Source organism: Siniperca chuatsi, linkage group LG22 (assembly GCF_020085105.1).
Source record: "Siniperca chuatsi isolate FFG_IHB_CAS linkage group LG22, ASM2008510v1, whole genome shotgun sequence".
Taxonomy (NCBI): domain Eukaryota; kingdom Metazoa; phylum Chordata; class Actinopteri; order Centrarchiformes; family Sinipercidae; genus Siniperca; species Siniperca chuatsi.
The window spans coordinates 5,452,696-5,478,879 of record NC_058063.1 but is presented as its reverse complement, the minus strand read 5'-3'; the positions used below and the strand labels follow the sequence as shown (position 1 = coordinate 5,478,879).

At 40.4% G+C, this 26,184-nt stretch overlaps 1 protein-coding gene across 7 annotated transcripts in view; it reads left to right on the top strand.

Moving 5' to 3' along the window:
- Nucleotides 1-26,184, top strand: part of nrxn2b (neurexin 2b) — a 736,473-nt gene that overhangs the window by 266,836 nt on the left and 443,453 nt on the right. The gene's annotated exons all lie outside the window — the stretch shown is intronic.

Sequence of the window (26,184 nt, the reverse complement as noted above, 5' to 3'; positions counted from 1 at the left end):
CTTTATTTTTCTAATTATGGACCTGTACAAATGCCCAACATTTACTGGTTCCAGATTTGAAAATGTGAGGATTTGCTGCTTTTCTTTGTCTTAAAATGATGTAAATTGAATGCCTAGGGGTTTTGGAACGTTGGCCAAACCAAAACAAGAAAGACATCACACTGGGCTTGGTTGGTCTTTATTTGGGCTAAAATCATTTAATCTAAAAAACATGTCCAGGTGAATTCATAATGAAATAAACGCACAACAAATATGTATGCAGTGTTGATTTTACAAATCAAATTAAACTGAACCTACTGTATACCAATCTTAAGAATTTAAAATCCAGTTCTTAAAGGTAAAATCACCAGGGAAAACATGGTGTATGTCTATTCTGTTGTGACAGTATATTGAAAGGTGTGAGATAATGCCACCTCTGTTGACATGAAAATTGGATTTGATCCTGTAATAGCAGATTGTGAGGTTGGACTGGATACAATAGCTGAATACAGTTTTTTTTTTTTTTTCACAAAATAGCGATTGTTACCAAAGCATTGAAATGTATTCCTCCATCACACCAAGTACCATTATGTGCTATTCTCATAGCTGTTTTATGCTGTCAAAACATGGTACTGGAGTCCAAACCTCAATAAACAAATGTCCCAATAAACAAACTCAGTTTTGTGTGGGCTAAATAAATAAATAAATATTAAAGAGAAATAAAATAAAAAACTATGTCGTATGAACACATGGATGCATTATCTCACGGACAGGTAGTAACAATAAACTTCTATCTCTTAACAAAGAAATCAATGTACTAATTATTATCATCGATACTGACAGTATTTTCATTATTACCAACAGCCTCACTGTTATATCATCACCATCTTACTTATTATTTGAATATCATTGCCACTAACAGTATTGGCGTCATGGCTGGCATTCATGTAATCAATGGTTCCTTCACTGTCATTATCATTATCTTTGTCAACAACATTATTATCATCATCAATAATGTCATTATCATCATTGCCATCACCCACAACATGAAGTAACCTTCTTTTCACTCACTTAACCAAAGAAACATACTTATACACAACAGTGTAGCAGTGGATCACATGTCAGACCTCCCCTTCACTCTGAATTTGACAACAGACAGTTGCTAATGAGTGAGAGAGCCCCCTATTCATTTATTTTCCTTGTAATTTTAGGTCTGCACAATCAGTGCTCACCATGGTTTTGAGCAATGGTAACAACATGATCTGTGTCCTATTTGCATACTATGGTGCATACAAATTCTAAGCAAGTCTTAGGTATGTCGTGTGTTCACACTGGAAACGAGACAGAGGTGGGAACACAAAAAAGGTCAGTAGGCCTACTGAAATCTGCTTAATTTTTGAAAATGCTTTTATGCACTATTGTCCCAAAATTCACAAAGGTCAAAGAGGAGGAACTCATGGCTGCAAATAATAAACATACTGTAGGTTGTGCATGGGTATGAGTCAGCTCCGTGAATATATTGGTAAAAACAAACAAACAAACAAATTAACAAGCAAAAAAATTGCTTTCTCTTTATGAAGTTTAATTAGCAGTGGCATTCCAACGGTAGCTAATTGACCTCCATCCAAACAGGTCTTTTTATTGTCTGCTGTTTGTACAAATTGGTTAAGTACATTGATTAGTTAGTTATGTTTCTTCTAGAATACTGTATTCAAGACTATGAGAGGGATTTAGGATTTTTTTTGAATCAGTTTAAATAGAATTGTATGCTACAGACAAAAGGCATACATACTTGACACTTACTGTTTGTCTTACTCCCTAAACAGACCAATGCAAACTGGCAGCAATTGATGGCATTTGTAGATGTGCTTCCATCTTGAGGATGGGAGATTATGGGGATTTAATTCATACTGATAACAAAAAAAAGGTGTTTTGTTTGTGTATATGTGTGTGTGTGTGTGTGTATGTTTGTGTACACCTGTGTACATATAGCATATACAGTGTATGCCCACACCTAAACTCAACAGTCGGTCGGTCACCTTGACATTGTCATCTCTCCCCTACACATTGACAGCTCCAGCAGCGATCTGTTTTCTCTCTCTCTCTCTTGCATCGTCTCAGTGTGCGATAAGTCGCCTGAGCACCTCATTATGCATGTTGCAGCTCTACACGCTTCATACTGTGACATGCTCAGATTGTTAATGGTAAAAGATAGTTTGTGTGGAGGGTGGTGGATTGTGGGTGGATAGCGATCGTGGTGTTGGGGAGGGAGGGCGGTCCTCCTCCATAAATCAAGTGTGTCAAATTAGAAGATTGTGTTTCATGATTAGCATCTACATAATGAGAGCAGTTCATTAGCCTCCTTTATTAGCTGTGATTGGGCTTTCCGGATGCCATGTCGGAAAAGCTTACAGAGTTTGGGTGCATATTTGTTTATTACAGTGATGGATTTGGCAACTGCATATCAAGGGTGCATGAGTGTGTCTGTGTGTGTTTTGTGATTTGTTCAGTGAGCCATTTTAGCATGTGTGTTTAATACGGAGAGATAACCAGTGTGAATGCATGCTCAAGCACATAAATGCTTGCATGAAGAGGTGTGAGTGCAGACAAACACACTTTAACATGTGGGCATGCACACACACCACCAACCCCCTTCTGTGAAGCATCTGCTCAGTTCGGAGTGTGTACTCACCTGCCCAGCATGCCTGCTCAATCCACTGTTGCTAAATCCATTTAGTCCATATGGCTCTGCCACGTCCCTTCTTCAGTGCATGTAGCGTGTGTGTGTTTGGCTTTCCTCGCACCTGACTATGCTTTGAATTCCTTCTCAGAGGGTCAGCCTCTCTAAAATCTCCCCCTGGGATTTTCCTTGCACTCCTCTGCAAAGATTTCACATCTATTTTATTCTCTTTCAACTTGTTTGTGCTTCCTGTGCCCAATTGCTACACCATGTTGAACTTGTGAAACTTGAAACTTGCTAATTAAAGGTAGAGACTTTGATAAGAATTAGTTGTAGATATTATATTGCATGTGGCGTATGAAACTTTCCCTCCCCGATGTCTCATCATCACCTCATGTGATTAAAAAGCAATGAAAGAGTGTGATACATTCACTTGACAGTTTTGTGCATTTAAAAAATCGCAATTTTTAATGATAGCTGCTGTGAAAATAATGTTACTCGGTACTGGTGTTCACACATTGACATGGTTTGGTTTAAACTGCATATTTTACTGCATAGTTAAGAAACTTAAATCTTAAATGTCTAAATGCACTGCAGCCACTTGTACTGAAATAGCAGCAACATATATATGTCATTACTACTGCTTTTAAATTACTATAGGTTGGAGAGTGAATTGGATATATCTTTTCAGTGATACTACATAGTTAACATTTTTTTGCAGTGTAGTGGTGAAAGGTAATTTTTACTGCAGTACCCTTAATGCATTTGCTCCTGATTTCCTGACTTTTGTCCTTAACTTAGGTCTAACCTTAATTAGTATAATTTACAGTCCTGCTGCAGGGAATAGTCAAGTCAAATCCATCTTTGTATTCCACTGGGACACACTGTGGTTCTGTGGGTTTATAAAAACCACAGAAAACAAGGAAATGTGACTTGAGTTTGTATTACTCTTATCTGAGGAAAAACCCTTTTTGTGTTTTATTGTGTGTTGATACCCATGTCGTATTTTGACTCACTACCACGGCACCATGATTGCAACATGTTTGTTGTACATATGTTTGTATTTTTGTGTGTTTGTAAAAAGAAAGGTTCATATTTTTCGCTTCAGCACAGAAATACAGTACACAGACACATATTCCCTGAGTGATCTTTGATCTTTCGCCCCTTTGTTTGTGTTTGGTCTGTCAACATATAGTAAGTGTGGGGTGAGGATGTGAAGGGGTAAGTTGCAAGGCATGACCCTTCCTTCCCGTTGCACACACACACAAATACACACAAAGTCTCTGCTTGTATCTTGCCTGTCCTATTCCAGTGGTATTGAGTTGCTATCTCTCTTTAACCTGTCAAGGTTGTCAGGTTGATGGATGGCAAACAGATAGGGTGGAGGGAGGGACAGGAGCACCAGGACATAAACAATACTTCCTTCTGCATCCTGCCCTTGCTCTGTCTCAGCCTCCGCACACAGCTGCTGGCTGCCGGTGGAAGGCTTACCAGTGGGCCTTCCTTGAAAACTGTGTCACTTGTTCAGTTTTTTTCAGAACACAATTTCTGAGCTGCTTTGCTTGGTCTGTGTTTAACATTTTAGAGTGGCTTAAATGGATTCATCAGAACCGATCTTCTACAGATATGAGTTTTTGATGTCTTCGTGATGTCTTTGGATTTAAAGTACCAATAGGCAATATTTTGTGTCTGGATTTCCATGTCAAAGCATAAGGTCCGTTTAGAATTTCCTTCTAAAAGGTAATTTTATAGAAGTTGGAAAGATTCTGCTGCAAACGCTGCCATTGAAACTCATGCTGATAAAGTGAGTAAGGCCAGATGATTGATGATTCATTGATGACTCATTGCAGGTTTTACAGACTGCCACTAGTGACTCTGCTGAGTGAAATCATTTCCTTTACAAATTTGTATTAAAAGGCAAATATCAATAAACCAATCACACTCAACCTAATCAGGGCATTCTAATTCATCACTTTGTCCATGGCCAAGCCTCCTCCACTCTGGTACTTCCTGTTTCTACAGGTTACTTTACAGGAACACAACCATACTTTAAATATTGCTAAACAACCACAAAGGCCTTGTCTCTAATGCACCAGATAGAGAAAGGAGGGCACCAGAGGGAGAATCACCAACAATATGAAGAAGGATGTAAAGATGTGAGTTTATGTTCTCACATGTACCTAGACATATGATTCCACATCCTAGATAGATATTCAAACACCTGTGTTCCTCTATACAAGTACAGTGGAGAACCCTGGATGTGTACCTTCTGCTTTTGTAGACATCCCAAGTGCACATATGTGCACATGGGATGTCAAGAAGCTCAAAGAGAACCAAGCATGTAGATTTACCATGCCTGTTATTTACGGCTGCAAGATCCTCTCAGAGGTCAACACACGCTACATCTTTGAAATGTAATTATGTGGCAATTGGTGAGGTGTGGATGCGGATGTGGCAATTTATGGACAGCTTCGTCTAATGGATGGCAACCGAGCCATTCCATCCAGTAACACCCACCCACCCATCGTATACACACACACACACACTCCAAGGCCCCGGTACAGATTAGAATAAGCACAGGATGGACATACAGAGGTTGAGGCGATGAGTACATGGCCCAGTACAAGGAGAGGACAGTGGCGGTATTCTGTGTGTGACTGATCCCCTAGCAGATAATGCCTATCTGATTCAGGGTCAGTGATAAATTTGAAGCTAATGAAAGCTATACGGGTTCACAAATGGCTGTTTTAGGTGGAAAGTGAGGCCACTTGAGCCATGATATTGCAGCTACTGTATGCTGCAGTATTACACATATTTTGCTAGTAAGTTGTCGTTAGGGTGGAGAGGAATTTGTTTTTCAGTTTTCAGTTTACCTGAGATATGTTCAAACTGAAAACAACCTACAAAACACCCATTCGCCCTCACGCCTAGAATGGCATGTAGCTTGAGAGCTTCAAGGTCACTTGCTGGGTATCACATGAGGACCAATTCAGCGTGCTGAAAGGGCGCCAGCCTAGCCGGGATTGTTTTCCTGTGGACATAATTAACTGCGAATAGAGATTAGGATTATTTCATTTAGGTAATCTGGCCCAGGAGTCCCCAGCCAGCAGTGGTCGGGAGAGATAGAGGAGGATAAATTGGTAATGTCTTATAATGAGCAGCTACAACAGGCATGCTTTGGCCCCAACCAGACAAATAAGCATGCAGTCGCCCCATTGCCTTCTCCCTCCATTGTGACAGGGCCCAGAATGGAAAATCATTTTTCCATTTATTTTTTAATCATTTTCTCAATTTCCCCCTCCCTACCGTCCACGCGAAAGTAATTTAATCTGTGGGCCACTTCAAAAGACACATTTTTGTGCACATGCTCACGTCTTGCCAAATAACACACATTGCACATGCATACACACTTCTCTCATTTCCTTAAGGGTACAGCGTCATTTTGGGGAGATGTGGGGTGTTGTTGAGCTACTTTCTCATTCTATACTAAATGTTATTATTTACTGTAGCTATGTGTTTATCCTAGAAGGTAATCAGCGACACAGCCGCTCAAGCAATGAGGAAACGAGCAGAAAAGAAAACTAGAGACAAAACAAAGCTATTTTTGGTCACGTATCTGGGAATTATCATCTCAGAAAATGTTACACCTCAACTTTGGCACAGACGGCATTTGCTTGTTGTCACCCAAAAAAAAGTGTTTGAATAAAAGCGTGCTAGTTAAAAAACAAAAATCCTTTGAACTGCATCAAGCTTCCAGACTGTGCTTTTTTTCATCAAGCCATAGTTGACACCAGCTTTGCAGTGCACACAGGCTTAACAGTTTGCCTGCATTCAAAGCACAGCAGCAAATCCCATCCAAAAGTATACGTTTTCTCTCCCCAGCAATCACAGTGGAGAGGTGTCTGTCTGCCTGCCACCAAACACTGGTTTGCTTGAGACTAGACTATAGAAGATTTTTGTTTACCCTATTTAGACTGGTGGTAGCGGTATAGAGAGCGCAATAACCAATGATGAGCTGTAATTTTCTAAATGTATCTATGTAGCAGACTTCCAGAGGCTAAATCATTTCTGCTGACAAATAATAAAGTAGAGGTGGGGGATTGTAGGTGCCGGCCCATGAATATTTAAGGACTGTAGGATTATTACAGATTTGGGTTTTATGGGGAGCCTCCACACTGATTGTAGTGGCTTGGAGGGATTGTGAATGTGTGCCTGTGCACGCATTTGTGCTGCCTGTGGTGTCATGCTTCATACATTTTGCCAACTTATTTGAGTAGATGATTTTGTTTATTCTTTTTATGATCTCCTCAGACATCTTACGACTGCACAACAAAACCGCACTGTCTATGTGTTTATGTGATCTATAGCAGCACCTTTTTTTTTTGTTGTTATGATGGAATTTTTCTTCACAACTCTGACCCCAAAGAGTGTATGAGACCGGTTTCTTTTTATATACGTTTGGGAGGAATCCCAGCATGCCCTCTGCAGTCTCCTTTCTCATTCAGCCCACTGACCCTCAGCTACTCCCCAGTGGCGCGGACCAGCTCTCGCCTTCCTCTTGGCTTCTGTTGGTCGGTGGATGAGGAAAAATGACTGTGACATTAGCTATCGATTCCACATTAACGCATCGGGCTCCAACGCTCCCCCAGACACATTGATTTCTATTTTGGTTGTCACTGGAGAACACAAAAAAGGTGAGGCCTGCTCACCTTTGAAAAAATGGATGGGGAGTCCTTTTTAAACGTCTACCAGTTTACAACTTTGTGTTTTACCAGAGCTGAAGGCATCCTGCATGGACAGACTTTATGTAAGCATGCAAGTGGAAAGCATGCAAACACATTTATTTTTTCTCCCTTTCAGCTTCAGGTTTGATTCCTCCTTGCCATGCTCTCTGCACTGACCAACATGCACAGTTGCAAATCCATAAACCAGGAATCATTGGTTGAAATGGGTTTGGAATTCCATTATAAAGAGCATTGCTTTATTTGTTGAAAATTCACAAAAACGTGTCCAGCCATGAAAGATAAAACAGACTAGGCTCAGGAATACCCCCGGATCTCAGCCACATTTTGAATAGCACTGCATAATAAGCTGTGAAAGTCTTTTTGCATATGTTGACATAATTACCCAACACTATACAAATGAGTTGTGTAGCTGCTGTGGTAGTATCATAGTCTTTGTTCAGCATCTGGCTGGTGGTGCAGAGGGAGGCGTACACACAGGATAATTGGGCTGATGGCAGGTGGTGATTTGTATTGGGCATCTGAAAGCCTTTCTCTCTGATGGTTGGCAAAAGCGCGGCCATGCCAGGGTGGGCACATGAGAATACACTAGGCAGTGGTGTCCAGCTCTGACAGCCAGTCACTTGGTCAGCTCATTGGTTGGTTTGTGTGCTGGCGATTTGGCAGAGTTGAAACACCACAGGGCAAACAGTCAAGAGTGTAAGTAGCTAATTAGATTTTCTGCTATTTCGTTAATTATCAGCTTTTTTTCTCTGTATGTGTGCTTTTTCAAATATTTGGGCTTAAGTCAGGGGTTTTAGTTAATTTTGTGTGTTGCAGTAAGTAAGCAGTGCAAATTAGAATTGGAATCACATTGATTACAGTGCACGGATGTTACATTTTCAAAACTGGACAACTACAGAGACATTCGCAGTAAAAGGTCAGTTGTTGCAGATGTCTGTGTGTTTTATTTTAGGGTATTAAATCCTAATCAAAAACACAGTGGTAATGCTCATCCACACCGCTGAATTGTCCATGAGTAAGACACTGAATTATTGTTTTATATGTGACATTCCCAAAGGGGATCAAAGTATCAACTGGTTGTTGATGTTAAACGTGTTCTTCATATCATACAGTGGCTGCTGATTTTACTATTGTGTGTTTCTTCTGTTTTATTTCCAACTACCATCCCCTTAGACTTAGTAACACTAAAAGTTCCCGCACTTGCTGAATAACCATCTTCCAGCATCACCTTCTTTTCATGGATATTTATATAAAAAGTTTTAACAGATAGCTGGCTGTAAACCATCATTCTGGCAAAGTGGCAGAAATGCAGTTGTCCCCTGCATGCATTGCATTTTTCTGTATACAGCTACACATCTCCATAATAGAAAGAAAGGCAGTGCCTCTCTAAAAGCATCTACATATTTCATGGCAGACATACCATGGAGCTGTGACAGATTAAGTGAAAACCTCCCACGTTCTGCTTTTGCTGTCAGTGTCAAAAGTACAGTTTCGAACCTCCAGGGCAGAGGTGACATTGTGTTTGTGCACATGTGATCTAGTTTGTGTGTATATATATATTTATATATATATATATAATGTGTGTGTGTTTGTATCAGGAAGAGGATGTGCAGAAGTAAGAGATTGAAACAGTGAGTGCTTACTCACGAAGCTTTCCTCGGTCATCCTTTGTTCCTAAAGCTGCCCTCCCAGTCAATCATGGCAAGACCACTGAGTGTCAGATGTTAGTTGAGCAGTTATGATTGACATGTACATGGACGTGTGTGTTTTTATAACAGGAGAAAGGAAAAAACAGAAAAAAAATGTCACCCTCTCCTAGAGGTGGAGACCCTATCAACTCACTGCTCTGCAGAGAGGCGTATTGGATTCACACTCTTAACACAGTGGAGTCTTTTGGCTTAAATGAACAACTGAATTTGTCATGTTTCCTCTAATTAGTTGTACTTGATGGTTGCAGTACCTGTATTCTCTCTAATTTTTATCTCTGTCACGCTAAGATATGTCTGTGTTCTTTTGTCTCTGATGTCGTGTTAATGCATGGGGTGTGGCACTCGTACATTGACTATGGCAACTCCCACTCTGGGATTCATTATCCAACAGATTTGAAATCCTGTTCAACCAATTATCCAATAACAATTGCACACCTGTTCTAGGTTGACTATCTATGTTGTTTGCTTCATGTCTTTGTCCATTTTGACTCTGATGAAGAAACAGTAGTGTTGAAACATTAGTCTGTTTGCACAAGTAAAGGCTGCAAATCAATCATTGTGCTCCAGTCTCTGTTTTTCCTTTGGAAGGTTGCTGTCCTCAAACTGAGAGGCACCTGATTCAGCTGTTATTGCTTGGAGATGCGCGGAGAATGCTGTTTCAAAGAAAGGAAATAATTCAGACATCTAACAACATCTAGAATATACACTATAAAAGTTTTAATAAAAACAAAATTACTGTACAAATCATGGAAAAAGGGGAAAACAAAAACACATGATCATGCCCCACACATGGCTATGCACATAGTTTCCAACCTGATAGAAGAAACAGAGGCTGTATATTCCAAACAAACCAGTCAAATAAACTGTCAAAACATGAAAGTTGGTGCTATTTAATACTGTTGGATGTTTTCTTTAGCGGTTTAATCACTGTTATTGACTGGTAGTGAAGAACGCACAAATACAAAGAGCAACATCGAAATGATTTCTTTCCTATTGAAGATTCACAGTACCAAACTTAAGAGAAACAAATTGGTGGTAGAGTTTGGTTTAAGTCTGGCAAAGTAATTTTCACTTGTCATAAAGTTGCATAAAAGGGTTCATTTGCAAAAACGGATATCTCCGTTTTTATTTATTTTTCCTAAATCCTTTTTTTGTGCACTCCAAAGAATATCAGTCAGACTGGTGTAGGTTTAAGAATTTTAAGAATGGTGTTTATCTGTTTTTGCAAATTAACTCTTCATATGTCTCAAAGCTTTAAAGGAAGGGAAGTCAATTTCACTTTAAGGACCAAATGACATATTTCTTATTCTGTCCCTCACCTTTTCCTGCAGTCCCCTCACTAACAAGTGGTTCTTGAATCTTCCTCTCTTCTCTTGCATGAAATTTCAGTTCATAGATAGCTGCATACCACTCCTAACTGCGCGCTCCTAAGTTCACCTGCCATACATTTGAATTATATCTTTGTGACATAGAATAAACTCAATCCCTCCATCTACCTCACAGTCGTTGTCAAGCAATTGCTGTGTCTTGTAAGCTGACAGTTGGCTCTATTCCTGAAGGTCCAGCTTTCTCTGCACTGAGAGCTCACTGGCTGTGATTTCTACTTTTGATCAGGTTGATGAAACAAGAGGGTTTTTTTTTTTCAAAAGGTGCTCTTGCCTACAGGGCTGACACAGTAGATGCAGGACAAAACATAACAGAGCCTCACATATGGTGCTGACAAAATGGGGAGGAGAAGGGAGGGACATAGAAGAAAATATATATGCAAGACTGCCAGGGAGATGGAAGTATTCATGTATGTTTTTCTGGCACGGAGAAAGGGAGATGTGGGAGGAGAGAAAGCGTCACAGGGGAAAATGCTACAGATATTCACCAAGAGAGGAGGAGAGAAGATGGAGAGAATGCAGAAAGTGATATAGAACAAGAGGGATGATGATTTTGATGATAATGATGCATCCACAGCACAGTTGAGAAAGAGAGAACGGGACGGGAGAAAGAAGGAAGAGAGGAAATGTCCGCACAATTACTGTGGCTGCCAGAAAGAGGCTAATCAAATGGCACTTGGCACAGTGGGCCTCTGCTCCACGCAGCTGGTAGAGGAGGGAGAGAATGAGCTTTGACAGCGGAGAGAAAAGATGGGAGGGAGGAAGTGAAGACTGCAGAGGAGAGGTTGCAGGGATGCACAGAGAAACAGCTTGGAGGGATTTGGAACACGGAGATTGCTGTGTACAGGTCAAGGAAGGGGGAAGATGGCTTATTGTGGAGAATGGGACACAAAATCAGAGGTGTCAATTCTTGTGAATATGGAGTGAGGGTGGAGGAAAAGATAGAATGATGCTGGCATGGCAAATGGATGCCATAGAGAGTGAGTGGGCAGGTGTGGGGGTGGGGGAGCAGGAGATGTCATGCCACAGGACATGTTTCCTCTTTTTGATGGGCTACTGCATATCGTATCAGCATTTACACTCATATTTATCATTCCCATACTACCAGTTGCCTTATCAAAAATAATATTCATTAGATGCAAAAGGCTGCATCAATATTTTATTTACGTGTCTGTTGTTGAAAAAGTGAACTGAAGCTTAGCAACATGACGTGTAAAAATTGCAAATAATATTCCCTACTTTTTACATTGTATATTTTACATTTTGGAGTGTGTGCTACTACAGTGGTAGCACTGCAGAGGCTTGGTGAGTGTGTGTGTGTGTGTGTGTTTATCTGTGTGACTGAGTCAATCGCGAGAGCTGAGTTTAATAGAATGAAAAGAAAGCTTAGGCAATCAAAGCAGAGAGAGAGAATCTTTGCTGGCACTCGGCACCAACAAGATGGCCAGTCAATGCTAATTTCAATAACTCTTTAATTATTGGTGTCAGAGCTCCTTTGGATCATTTTGCGCTGTGTGAGCAAGGAAGACAGAGAAGAGAGAGATGGAGGAGAGCCAGTAAGATAGGGATTCTCAGTACTAAAATATTAATGAAATAGGAATGACGGGAGGTACAGGAGGTGAGGGGAGGATGGTGATGGAGATGAGAGGGGGGTGGGGGGTTTGATGGAAACGTCTCTAAGGTAATATTGATGCTGAGAGTTTGGTTTTAGGGAGAACTTTGGATGGGAGGGAGGGAGGAGAGATGGAAGGTTAACATTTTTCTCACTTATGCATGTACTTCTCTCTCTGTATCTCGTCTCAACTCCCATATGAACTCTAGCTTTCATTAAAAAAAACCTCCCTCTTTTTCCCTGCTAACATGCCCTCCTCCTCCTCTGTCAAGCTCTTATGCTCCTCCCCTGTTCTGGGAAATACCTGACATTATGACATTGCCCCTTCTCCTTCCTCCTTGTTCCTCTGGTGTGTTTGGATCACACTCGTTGAGTGGTACAGTGGCAGCCACTCAGAATTGCCGCTCCCAACCGAAGGCCTCTCGGCTGCCAGCCACTGGGAATCCCCCCCCCCCTTTCTCCTGTTTCCTGACAGAGCCTGTCTAGATTCCACTGTAAACATGCCCATTCATTCAAATGCAGGGTGTCACCGTGAGATGGCACTTCCTTTACGAAAAGAAACTCACACATATGAGGGAATTTAATTTCACCCAAGTACCCAGCAGAGACCCTCTTGGGGTCACCCATGGATCTGCCTGGGCCCTGACATGGCCCGGATCCATGGGTGACCCCAGGAGGGCAATTCTAGGCATCTGGATCTGTATGCACTTAGGATTCTTGACACTGTACTGTACCATTCATCCACATTCCACATTTTGTGCAACCCCATATTTGTAACTCCATGTCCTCTTGCTACAATACATTATACTCAAATGTGGTTAAATAATGAAACAGATGGCTCATCAACCAGAATGGGCTTTTAATGCCTATCTGATCTCTCTTCTCTATCCCCTCTTTTCCCCCAAATGTATTTTGTGTCCCTCTTCTAAGCCACCACCAACCTACAGAACCTATTACAGCTGAACAAGGAGCAACTCCTTAAACTCCTGGAGTTCTCTGTCTGAGAAGTTGCGTAGTTGCAGGGGTTGTGATAAGTCAAGTGGACAGGTTTGAAAACAGCTCCTCTAATTTAGGAAAATTGTACAAAACTAAGTACATAATTAAGGCTTCAACAATGTATAGTAACAAGATAATTATAATGGCTTGGCTTCTAAAGGCTTGGCTGTATGCATCCATTTTTTATTCTGAGATGTGACTGAGAATAATGCCAGTGTTATCTGTGGCCAAAACAACAAAAAAACAGCAAATCCACTTTTATACCGTGGTAGTGTGACCAACAACCCTTCTTTTCTGTGATCCTTCCTTTAAAAATCCATCAGTTATTAAGACAGTAAGAACACAGTACAATGTTGTTAAAAAAGAAAAAAAAAAAAGTGTAACGCTACTTTGAAGTGGTAACTGTGACCACACTTTTCATTTTTTCCCATAAATACCACATGAACTTTCACATATTACACAGCAATAGACTGTCACTGTCTCTTCACTTTAAACAATGGCTGGAGTTGTCACAATACACCCTGCGGTGTCAAACGTAACTTATCTTTTTAGTTCTTCATTCAAGGTTAGCTAGCTGAGCCTTGGGGAACACTTCAGATGTCTACAGCGTAAAGAGTTGTGACATTGACACAGGAGTCACAGCAGAGTCACGTCTCCTACATTTCACAAGGTTGTGATGAGGCTGCCATCATATTAAGGGAAAAGGCAGAATGTGCAGTGTAGTTGTCAATGCAAAGCAAACTTGGGTGGGAAGAAGTCTTCTGTTTGCGGATTGTACAAATAGAAAGAAATTCAACAATCTCTCTAAATACCTACAGGCCTGGGGAAACACATGCACACTGCAGCACACACACAGTAAAACGCCCACGTACATTCGCTCAGTGACTGCCAACACTACTGTGCAGAGGAAGTGTCTGTGTGTGTGCATGTGTGGTTTCACTGAAGCAGCAATACTCTTCTAAGCTACAGTCAGGGAGAGACTTGGAATGAGTGGGACAGATAGGGCCCGATGTCTAATTAACTTACTGCCTTCAGAGGATGTGTGTGTCCTTAAATCAAAGGCAAATGATGACCACTGGGGGGGAAAAGCGGAGGGAGAGAGAACAGAGAGAACAGGAGAATAATGCAGAGAAAGAGGGTGCTGAGACATGGAAAGTACCACTGTAGTTCATATGAAAGCAATGTGCAAGAAAGGAGCTGTATCTGTGTTAATGTAGATAAGCTGTCCCACTTGTCACCAGGCATTTGTAGCTATATTATACAGGGTTCCTCCCTAAGAATGACGGTAAAAAAAAAAAAGAAGAATGATGATAAAAAAAAGAAAATACAGTTGGATCTTTTCACTGGCTATGGTGATCATGTTTTCCGTGTCAGCAGCAGCCACGTGAGGAGAAAATGCCTGAGCTTTTTCACACTCCTGTTTCTCCACATTCTGAATACTCCTCAGCAATTGCAGACATGGAAACCTGAGCCAAACATTTCTGGGGAGAACACCGCTATGTGAATGTTGCATGCTATGCAAACACTTGATGGGCATTTGCTCGCATTGTAGGTTTGGCCTTTTTCTCAACTGAAATTCCCAGTGATGCTGCATCTATAGTATTTTCTCACTGACTTTTCAGTCAAAAAGTAAGGAAAGGCTTGATGGCTAGTATGACTGCAAAAATCACTGTGTGAGACTGAAAAACAAACTCACTGAGACACAGAAGACAGGCAGGAAGACTTGGAGAGGCAGGGGTAGAGGGAGGCAGTGAATTAGAGTCTTTAATTAGACCAGACATAGAGTGCTGTCTGCGTCACACAGGCTAGGCCTAAAGGGAGGAGTATGAAGAGAAAGTCACTTTCAAGCTCCACTAATATAACGGGGCCCTCATGGGACCAAGCAGGAGGTAGATGTTTTTTGGCTTATTTCTGTGTGTGCATTTGAGTGTGTTCATCTCAATAAAAGTCTCTCTGTGTTCAACCTGTTTGAAGGTTAGCTCAAACAGCTGAAGTCATCGCTGTACACTATGAGGTTAATGTGTGACTTTTTGCCATTATCATCCTCAGCAGCAGCACATCTGCACACAAACAGAGCCTGGTTCTAAGCCTGGTGTCATATCAGTCTTGTGTGGCTAAGCAGGCTGTTCAGTGAGTTGTGAAATTGAAATGCAGCCTTGGTTATTAGACAAACAGCCCATCACCCGTACAGCTAGTTCACTGTCAATAGCTACTGTAGCATCAGCTAACAACACAACTCATTTGTTGATTAAGAAGAGCTGTGCATGTTGTGTATGCTTATGTGTGCACAAGCGCAAGTTTGTGTGCGTGTGCTTGCACTTGGGCGCCATCAGCGTATACATCACCGAAGCTACGTGAGTTTGAATCCTTAGCAGCAGCACAAATGAAAACATGACTTCTGGTTAAATATTCCATTTGAATCCATTAACCCGCTGACAGAGATATACAAATATGAATTTACAGTATAGTGTGCATACACAACATACAGGGTTTCACCTATATGTATATAACAGTGGTATGCTCCAGTTAAAAGTAGAACACTTTTTATTTAGGAAAACTGAGTGATATTTGATTCTTCAGCAATGCCCAATGCACATACAGTACTGCAAAAAACTTCAAGTTCAGAGCTTATTAATTTGATTTCCTTAGTTTAGTCCTGTACAGAAAGTAACCCATATAGTGTACTGACAAAGACACTGTTGGACAAACTGAATAAGGTTTATTGTTGTGTGGTAAAGATGAGAAGTAAAGAAATAACTGGATTTGAGAATTCCCTAGCTTATTGTGTCTGTGTTTGATCATGTTTATTTTGATCAGCTAGTGGGATAGGATGAGGCCATCTACCTTAAATGAAGTCAGGGAACAACCAGGGGCAGAATGTTTCGGAGTGATTACTGTGGTCTGATTAACAATACTGAGCCTTGCTGCAGGCTGAGCTGACCAAGCTTTGTGCTTGCAGAGTCAGTATCTCCACATACAAACCATCATACTCTGTTAGGGTCCAAACCAAGTCTACAGTGGGGGGGGGTAACTGACCAGCCTCTCTGAATGGCACACTTCTACATTGACTTGACATCCTAAGAGTGGGTGTCCTGGTCAAGTTATGCAGGTGCAGGCGAGAAGATATTCATTTAAAAACATTGGAGAAGGATAGAGCCCAGAAGGATGTCCAAGTGAGACATGTTTGGTTTACAACAGTTGCCAAAATGCCAACTTAACTTTCATAATTCTGAGGCTTTATATAATACCATTTTAATTAACATGCCTTTGTCAAGAGCCCCCTGTAGGGTCAGTGGAGGTAAAGAGATTGGTAACACTTTATTTCAAGGGCTGTGCATAAGACTGACATGACACCATCATAACCATGACATGATGCCTGTCATGAACATGAAGGAAACTTTATGAAGGTTTATAACTGTTGTTATTAAGTGTGATTCTGTAAATTATGTCACCTTAATGCAAAGTTCACATTGTTTGAGACGTATTTGCTATGACAACTTGACATTAACCAAGACAACATAACTTGTCATAAACATGTCATAGCAGGCCTAATTATCAAACTTAAAGGGACAGTTCACCCCCAAATCAAAAATACACATTTTTCCTCTTTCTTGTTGTGAGGCCAGTTTGACAGGGAATACAGTACCAAGGTTGTTTTCTTGCCGGGTTTGGATCCTGGCACCCCAGGGCTGAGTCAGCTAATAGGACGGCTGGCTGCACGCCTAACCGAGCAAACTAGTGTTTTATCTTGATACCCAAACTCAAACTGTCCTTATAATATTTAATGACATCTTTATGACAAGTCCAAATGGTCCCACTATACTTGAGGTCAAGGGAATTATTCATGACACTGTTATAAAAGCATCTGACAGTTTAATAAAACTTAATGACATCTTTATGACAAGTCCAAATGGTTCCACTCCTCTTCTTGAGGTCAAGGGAATTATTCATGACACAATTAAAAAGGTAATGACAGCCAATGTCAAAACCAATCACATATGACAGTATAATGTCATGTTAACATGTAAAGCTAAATAGTTTCTTTAAGTGTGATAATTTGGTCTGCTAGGGAATATGTATGACAGGTTATGTTTTCTTGATGTCAACTTGTCACAACAAAGACATTTTTGTATTGGCTAATATCAAGCTGACATAACAATGCCATTGCTGTATTGGTTAATGTCAAGATATCATAACAAACACATCCCAAACAATGTCAACTTTACATTAAAAGTGACATAATTGAACGAATGACACTTAATGATAACAGTCATAAACCTTCATAAAGACTCTTTCATGTTCACAACAGGTGTCATGTCATGGTTATGACGGTGTCATGTCAGTCATATGCACACCCATTCAAATAAAGTGTTACCAACAGATTAAACAGGTCTCCCCACGAGACACACAGTCAATAATTTAGAACCTACAGCTGTCAAACCAACAACAGATGTGCAATCTGTCTCTTTGAGTGGCTGGGTAATCGATGCGTTGCAAGCTGTCCATTTTAAATTTACTCTTATTTTCAGTTTTGAAGTTTTATTTATGTTAACACTGGGTCTATGCAATTATGTAGTGAGAACAATCAATGTGTTACAGTTGCGTATGGGTTTAGACATTTCTAGTAATGCCTATTAGTATTATTGGAGCTGGTTTTACTTTGCAGCTATGTCAAAAAGAAGGTTTTGGTGTGTAGTAATTGTTGTTTCCAAAAGCATCCTCCAATTCTACACTTTTGGGTATGGCCTCATCACTCCACGCCACCCCTATAAACAACCATCTCCGAACAGAGAGGGTCATCATATCTCTACATATACCTCTCATGTGACTAACTCTTACGACAAACATGTGACCTCAAAAACTCTCATGTAGCATAAATGCACATGATACATATTATAACTTCCTGCCCAGAAGAACTGATGAGGCCTCTTAAATGAGAAGCAAAGCATTTTTTAAACTACACAGCAAGTTAATTTGCTTTTTGACTTATTACTACTACATAGAGTATTTCCTTTTTTTTTTTTTTACAAGATGTTGTCTTTGTTTTCAAAGATGCAGGACTTTGTAATATGACCTGCAAGCCTGTAAAATAAAATACAAAATGTGTAGTTCCATCTATAAAGCTGAAAATCTATTTCTCTATGTGTGCAGTATGTTTAAAACAGCCAGCATTCTCTAGCTGTGAGTCAGTCATGTTTACTAAGGTTTTTGCATACCGCCAAACACGCTCCTTTCATACTGGAGTTGACCTGTACAATCCTAGTGTCTGTGTCAATTACCCTAAACACTTTCCACCAAGATGCGGTAATTAAAATCATTGCGCAAGGGCACTGTATAGTTGCTGAAGGAGACAAAAGTGTTTCTCATTCATTTTTCCTCCTTGTATTTTGTATTTTGGGGAATTGAACCAGCAGTCTTACAGCCCACAGAAATAACTAATCCTGATATTGGTAGCCTTTATTTTAAAAGAAGAAGCCCTTGCTTGGATTGATTTTGTAAAGTGATAATTAGGATTTGACCTTGTTAGTCCTTACACAGAACTGAAATTGTTCTGCCTTTTGTATTTGCTACGAATGTTACATGACTTTTTAAGATGTTGATTTTCATGAGCCATTTGATCTAAAACCCTAACATATGATGTAAAACAAGGTCAGCATTCTTCTTTTCACTCTTGTTTTGACTAGACAGAAGCAAAAATGGTATCTACTCTTCTGTAAGCTAATATTGGGAAGCAGTTATCTCACCAGCTCAATGCTTCTTTCTCACTGCACGCCATATGGGCTGATTCATGCTGCTACATTCATCATTGACAAGCCTCCAGAGGGAAACGTTAGCATTTAACTAAAGGGTTTCCAATACATAAGTAGTTTGAATCCCATAAAAGCTCTAACCTTTCAAGATGATAATTTCACATTCACCTTCAAATACGGTGATAAACAGGTATGACAATTTAAAAAATGTTTTCACCTGTTTGGCTTAGCTGTCTACATATATTGTATATTTTATTTCCACCTACACTCACTGACTCATTCCAACATTTCCAACGTTTTTTTTCATTAGCTTCATTAGAATTCCATTGGAATCACAGAGCTGTTGTCGAAAGGCTTTCCCAGTATTTGTTACAATGCAGTTTTGACATGTCACCCTTTTTTGTTTAATAGTTTAAAAGCTGTCAGATACACAATACCAAATCCTGCTTTCCTTGCCTCATACCAAACTCTCTGCTTGTTTGCAAACAGCCATGTTTTCCAGCTCCTCTGTGGGCAGTTACACAGTTTTTCGATCAAGAGGTCAAACGGTCAAACAAGTTTCGCTCATTAAAACTCCTCTTCAGCAGACTGAATGCCTTATTAGCAGTTCAACATGCTGGATTAGTTATTGGCTCTCTCAACATTGGCATTTACTCAAATTTAACCTAAACTTGTTTCTTTGTGTTCTGTGTGTACATGTTTTCCCCGCTAAGCTGTCAGTCTTACCCTTTGCAGCTTCTTCATGGTTACCATTGTGTTACTACAGTTGTTTCCCAATTAGGAATTTTCTATGTACTGTACATTAGTCTCTGTTACTGCTAACACTAATGTTGGGAGTGCTGCAGTCATGTGCTACTTCCATGACACATGATGTACCCAGCTTCTTCTTTTCACCTGCCAGAGGTGCACACTTTTCCCCTTCTTCTACCCATAGGCACCCTGGCCAATTGGTAGGAGTTGCTAGTGCAGTGACAATAATCTAAACACTCGACTGCTTCCCATATAATTTGTTGGATTGCACGGCGATGTTGGACGTATCACTAATGGGAACTGAACCCTTGTCTCTGTAGTGTCAAAATTTCAAAGGCATCACTGGACGGAACTAAGAAGAGGATCATCATCTCGTCTTGTCTGTGTCCTGTCATATACAGACCATCGATAACTAAGCATCCCCGTGAAGAAATCAGACTTTCTGTTTTTGTCTAGGATGAGGTTTTTCTTTTTTCCAAAGAAGAGGCCAACTCAGTGCTGCAGCACACGTTGGTTTTAATGTAATGATGGGCGCGCGCACACACACACACACACACACACACACACACACACTAGACTGCTACACCATTCCACATTTCTGCAATGACATTAACATATTAAGTAAAGCAGTTTACAATGGATAATTCCTTAGGCTATTTGCCAAGGATTCTCATACAATTAAAAGAACCCACATAAAACAACATCAGGCACCCTTCTAAATACCACTTTTTTCCCGCTCTGCTTTATTGACAGTAATCTGTGATAAATTGTGCAAGCGTGTGCATTTCAATTAATTTGATGTATGTTTCTCTTTAGGCAGTCAGTTTACATTTTAATACAACTATAATCTGTTTTTAAGAGTATATGTTACACTTGCAGACCATTATGCTCCTGTGATTGCTATTTAGAAAAGTGCCTTTGTGCAAATATGCAAATGGTTTGTGTCTTCTCTGACGATATTTTCATCAATATAGAGTTAATGAGCCAAGTCCGACAAATGCTCACTGGAGCCATGGGAAGACAAATCCACACCTCTGTATTTCACATGGCTACTTTCATGTTGTTGAGGTAAAAGTAAACAAACGTTAGCACGATCGCTGTAGCAGAGAATGGCCAACCATCTATGTGAAATAGGAAGTGTACAGTTCAGTTATCTTGGAAATAAGTTCTTGTTTAGAACATTGGACCAGTGGTAAAGAATAACCTCGACTTGGCAATTGCAAACAGCTAACAAGCAACACTCTGAAAAAGCTTCTTTTTTTGTAGATTAATTCTTAAGTCACTTTTCATAGGATTTGCAGTATATTACCATTCATAGTATCGATTTTAGTATTTAAAGAGACACTTCACCCCAAAATCAAAAATACATATTTTCCCTCTTCCCTGTAGTGCTATTTATCCATCTAGATTGTTTTCGTGTGAGTTGGCAAGTTTTGGAGATATCAGCCGTTGAGATGTTTGCCTTTTTTGAATACAATGGGACTATATGGCACTCAGCTCGTGGTGCTCAAAGCGCCAAAAAACTACATTTGAAAAACTCAACAGCAATGTCTCTTTCCAGAAATCATGACACAGTTACTCAAGATAATCCACAGATTTGTTGGGAGCCCTGCTCACAAGTAAATGTGTACTGTATTTTTGATTTTGGGGTGAACTGTCCCTTTAAAGTTTACTATTCTCACCCTAACAAACACTGAATGGAGAAGGTATCTCAGAAATAAGTATCATATTACTAACAATGGCACTCTATGATGTGATACAATGTGTGTGGGTAAGTGAAACTTGACGATGGGGGAGTTCGCATTGCTCAAGTGAAGGGCATGTTCTGGCTCAAGTTAATAGGGTTTATTAGGTACTTCGCCTGTCTTGCAGTCAGCTCCCCGTTGGCTAAGGAGCCCGCCACTCAAGAGCCTATTGTTAGTGTCAGTTTACTTGACATTTTCTTTGTGTCCCGGTTGAGCCCGGAGACTGAACAGCCCTCTACTGTGATAATAGTCACCTGCCAGACACCCACAGTAGGAGAGAAAAGAAATGAACAAGGAGAAAGAAGAAGAAAGAGTACAAATCAGAGAGAGAGAGAGGTGGAGTGGAGTCACGAGGCTGCTGCCATGGTGTCTGATATTGTGGTTACTAAATTGATTCTTTCCAAGGCGACAGACAATTAAAGGCAACTGTTCTATCTCCATGAAGTCTTAACCTTTACTACCTCAAATTATCCTCAAGAACAAGAGTGTGAGAAACAAAGGACAGACAAAACTGTCTCATGCAAATGCTAGGTGTAAACTCTTGCTGATGACAGTGAGTGAGGGAGTCAGAAAGGTCTAACCAAAGCAACACCTTGCCCCTTAACACACAATGCTGACACAGCTCGACTCCAGACACACCTTGTTTTCAGTGTCATGTCAGGGTTATGTGACGCAACTTACAGTACCGGCCTACCTGTGAAGAACAGATTTAGTATGCAAATCACGCTTGATTCTGTTCTTACCAGCTCTATGGAAAGATTTACTTTTTTTCTCTTTGCCACCTGCACTCCTCGCTCCTCCAGCGACCTTCAAATACTGTCAATCAAAGCAACGGCATAAGGGATTAAATTAAAACGAACCGTGTACTCTTAAAATGTGACCTGCAGCTACATTTAAAGGTGGAGGAGCAAAAAGGATCTAATCAAGTGTCTTTATGCCAAGGGCTCTTAAAATGCATGTCCTTCGCCTGCGCACTTAGTCATGGGTTAGAATAAATTCTATGGACACCTTGTAGACATAAATTTTACTAATAAAGTCAAGTGGGTGATTGGAATGGCAGATACATACACTGGTACATTTTACAGTGCAATGTCAAAACGATGAAACCATGTGAAAGTAACTGATATAATCAATAAGCTTATTATATGCAATATATCTATGTATGGTAATGTGTATGTATCGATGCCTTGAGCTACATTTGGAAATATATTCTCTATAACTTTCCCACCGCACTTCAGTTTGCCTCATATGATAAAAATACTGTCCCTGACTCCTGTAGCTCTTTATCCACCTGAGTCATCCGGAGGAAATGTCAGGCTCTATCATTCATATACCTTGCTATTATATTGCGTCTGTAAGGGTCAAGCACTAAAAAAAAAAAACGACAATGGAGACAACTTGAAAGACTCTTGTTCTCATACATTACCTCACTGTGGACAGCTCATTTGATATTGACACTCTTGATCTTTTGTCAGCATCTCAGAACAAAACAAACATTATGAATGGCACGATAGCACATTCACTATGGCTCAACGAGCACCTCTTAAGGGGGTGGAGGAATGGTCAGTGCAACAAAGAACTTTGGCCCCTAGCAAATGAGCTGGGCAGACAACAAATTGTAGCTCCTTCATTACAGGATTGCTATCAGTCCATTGATCGATACATACAGTAATAACCAGCTGTACAGAGAAAGGAGAGTGGAGGGGATTGGTGAAGGGAACAATGCTGCTCTTTCAGCCTTGTGTCAATGGCTCTACAAAAGACTGGAGGCAGAGATCCATAAATGTATCCACAAATTACCAATACAGCTAACTAGATAGTGTCACAGGCCATGGGGTCTCATTTATAAAACAGAGGTAGGATCCATACTAAAAGTGTACTGCACACAAAAGCCTGATTTATAAGACCGTGCATACACACACCTGCAGGCAACATTCCCTTTATAAATCAAAGCCCACCTGGAAATGTGCGCACGTGGCTCAGCCTCATATCCCACCCTCTACACGCCCACATTCAACCATTTGAATGTTTATGACGACGCGGATCTATAATTAACGTTTGATATTAAGTGAAATTAAATGTGTGAGAGGCATCATTATACAATCTGGCTTCAATTCACCACCTCACCATCTGCATCGCCAATTTCCCCTGTCTCCAAAATGTGTGTATGCATGGGTCAGAGTTTACTTACAGGTGTGCACATTCTCCCACTCACAATATTTGTGTGGGAAGTGGCGTATGCCTCTTTCAGGCCCCATTTTGTGCATACGCAAATGTTACAAATGAGACTCCAGGTCAGGGCTACACATGGGGGAAAAAATAGAGACAGGAGTCATAATAGAGAACTGCTGTACGAGACATATGTTTACTATATATCTAAAGATATATCATGATAAATCATTTCATGAAAAACATGCACTGATTAACTCCAGCAGAGCTGGTGGTGTGATATCCTTGTTTACATTCTGGTCAAGGTCATAGCAAACATTTCTGTTTATCTAGATTATACTGTCTAAAGAAATATCTAAGTAGACTGTCCTATGAAGCACGCCTATAGTGCAAGTAGAGAAAGACCTGTATGTGAGGCTCAATTCATGGCAAGAATGTCCCTGAGTACAGTCTAAGGCCTTGCTTAGACCAACAGTAGCGCTACATCAAAAAAAAACAAAAAAACAACAACAGCAGGGGTCGGGATACGGAGGGCTCTGGCAAAAATACACAGGGTCGCCCAGCTAGGGAAAGAAACGTGACCTGGCTCAAAATTTGCTGTAATCTTGCATCATCTGCTGACACTGTCACAATGTTTTGACATCTGATAAACTTTAAAACTTGTGAATGTTTTACTCAAACTGGACTTTCTAGATCATATTTCATCTTTCCACCTAGGCAGCAGCACTGCAACACCGATGCAAACCCTTTTGATTTTTGGTCAGAATGCCCACCAAGAACTGCACGAGATGCTGAATTCAGAGCAAAAAAGCCAGTCAAGTGTAAGTTGATTTGAGGATCTGTTGGGTCTAGAACAGCTAAATAAAGGATAAATATCAAGATCAATGCAAACCCAGTCTAATTTGAATGATATAAACTGTGTATATATGTATTATTTTAAGGGTGAACATTACCGTAAATCTGCCTGGTAGATGTCTGGACTGAAATCTTACAGGTCATTGTGGAGTTTTACAACTCAGTGCATAAAGGTTTTGACAAGCATTACATACTCTGTACAAAGGTAGTGCTGGGGCAAAAGTAAAGGCTGACCAGCTGGAGGAAAATTCAATTCAATTCAATTTTATTTATGTAGCGCCAATTCATAACAGAAGTTATTATGCACTTTTCCTATAGAGCAGGTCTAGACCGTACTCTCTATAATATTATTTAAAGACCCAACAAATCCCACCATGAGCAAGCACTTGGCGACAGTGGCAAGGAGAAACTTCCTTTTAAGAGGCAGAAACCTCATAATAATGATAATAATAATAATAATAAGACTAATAATAATAATAATAATAGTTGTAGTAGTGGGTGCAGGAACTCGACATCTCCGGAGGCAGAAGTACGTGCTGCAAGTGACAGAAGGAGAACATATCTTACATTTTTAAACATTATTACAGCATTCAGCCCTGATGCTATCCATCTATAGAATCTGCACTTTTATGGCAGTAATCATTAAGTATGTATACCTTTCTGGTTATAAAACTGTATGTTGCTATTTTTGGGATGAACCTGCCAAGCCCAGCACAGTGCCAGTAAACAGCAGGTTTTGAGAGACCGGTATTTGCCAAGAGAGTAAATCACTGGCTTTTGTCCAAGCTATAGAATACCACATATGCTTTTTTTAAGGACAGCTTACAGTTCAGATTTATGTGTGAGGGAGACAAAGAAGGTAAAATCCATGAGGAGTGAAACATAAAGCAGAGATGGGGCATGGAGATCTGAGCAATCGATCAATCATCCTGTCTCAGCAGTTTCTCTGCATCCCACCTCACCACCCTCTGACACTGGAACTTGCCCCACTTTTCAAAAGCTGCATTGCTTTGTCCTCTCTTCCTCAATCTCATTGTGTTGCCTGGCTTTTCCCTGGTCATCTTTCTTGCTTACTTTTGTTCTTTCATTCTTTCTGTCTGTCTGTCTTTTTTAGTCCTTTTCATTTCTCTTCTTTGGTTTGCAGCATGCTTCATGAAAATAGCTGTGGATATAATAGAGATATGTTGTGTATGTGCCAGAGCTCTTTATCATTGCCTAAGAATTGAGTTGGTGTCGTCATATGTCTTATCAACTTATTTGTTGACTTATTTTTATTTTTTTTTTTTTGCAATCATGTGTGCTTGTGCAAGTTCTTTAACTCTGGCCAAAAACGTTTAATGAGCAAACAAACATTTTTTTTCCCAGCAGTTCACAGGCCTTTGCCTGTGCCACAGAGCTAGCACAGGACACTAGCTGCTGTCTGTGGACCCAGCTGGCCTGTTTGATTCATGAACCAGCATCAAAGCTTTCATATGCCCCGTGCATTCCCCACTGCTCTCTCGCATCTCACTGTTGAATCATTTCTCCAAAGCTGTCGGATACTCTCTCTGCGTGGTGGATGGCACTCGTCGGAAGCTAATAGAGGGTGACCGTATATGTTCACGTGGGTGTATTTGTATGTGTGTGTGTCAGAACAGTGAGGTTATGTGATGTGGCAAGTGGATCTAGATTTTGGATGTTTTCACATACCGGTATACACATACGCACACTTTTCTTATTCCATTCTCTTTTTTAACTCCCCTAAGACTACCTAATTACTACCAATATGTAATCCAATCGGCCAAAAAGCAGTATGTTAAGGTTCATTAT